This window comes from Arachis duranensis, chromosome 10 (genome assembly GCF_000817695.3).
Source record: "Arachis duranensis cultivar V14167 chromosome 10, aradu.V14167.gnm2.J7QH, whole genome shotgun sequence".
Lineage (NCBI taxonomy): Eukaryota > Viridiplantae > Streptophyta > Magnoliopsida > Fabales > Fabaceae > Arachis > Arachis duranensis.
In genome coordinates this window covers 3231380-3232637 of record NC_029781.3, presented here as the reverse complement: position 1 = coordinate 3232637, position 1258 = coordinate 3231380, and positions in this window count along the sequence as shown.

The window sequence follows — 1258 nt, the reverse complement described above, 5'->3', positions numbered from 1 at the left end:
AATCGGACCGTTCGATTATCGTTCCCAAACCAGACCATCCGATTACTTGATCACAGTCGTCATACGGCGGTAAAGTCCTATGTACTCCCATAAACTTGTTATACATCATACTTCTCCCAATATTAAAATTAAAAAAATAACGTACATCTTGTCTTTCAAGAACTCATTTTAGATTATTGAACCCAATATTAAAAATAAATTACGATTTTCGCTTTTTCTTCTTCCTTTCAGCATAACAGTTTCATCTATCATTACTATTGAACATCTGCCGTCACCATTAACTGCCATCCTGCTACCTTCTCCGATCATCCTAAATTCTAAGTTTTATATACTAAATTTTTAGTTTTAAGTTTTAAATTTTAAATTTTAAATACTAAATTCTGATTTTTAAATTTTAAATTTTAAATTTTATATTTTAAATTAATTTTATTTTATTTTATTTTTAAATATTCTTTATATAAACTTTTTTTTCTCTATATATTATCTTCTGTTGTAAAAAAGAAAAAAAAAATTCATGGCTGCTTTTAGATGGTTTAAATTGCTGAAGTAAGCGACCTCAAGAATCAATAAAGGATCCAAGAGTGGCCCATAAAATTCTCTAAGTTTCCATGCATGTGATGAAATTTAGATTATGAAATGAGATATGAAGGGATTATTATTTTATTACCATTATTCTTTTTTATTTTTTAGGCTTTTCATGAGCATCAAGAGACAAGAGACCCAATCCAATAATCCAAGCTTAGCTTACACGTCATGCATGCGGCTATTCAAGTTCACAAAAAGTGGTCAAAAGATTACGTTTTGACTTGACCTTTGGAGGGTATACCCGAGGCCCTTGTCTATAGCTACGTAGTTTCATTCTCCCTGTCTTAAGCGCCAGCATACGTACACAATTTTGTTCCGTAAAGTGTCTTGTGTCTCCTTACGGATTTTTTATTTAAATAAATAAAATAAATTTAGTAATTATCTAAATAAATCGTTTACAAAATAATTAAGAACTTATTTTTCATTTATTTTTTTTCTCTTATTTTATAATCAATTTTAAAAAATAAAAAAATTAATCAGTAAATTACGTAAGTCTTCTCTTTATATGTGGATATTAATATGATAAAATTGTAATCTTGTAAACGAATATCCAATAAAAAGAAGATTGAAATTCTTGTCTTCTTTCTTTTATTTTATTCGATTTTTGTCAGATATTTTATTTAATTATTATATATTTTATACATATCCTTATATAACTAAATTTTTTAATTAG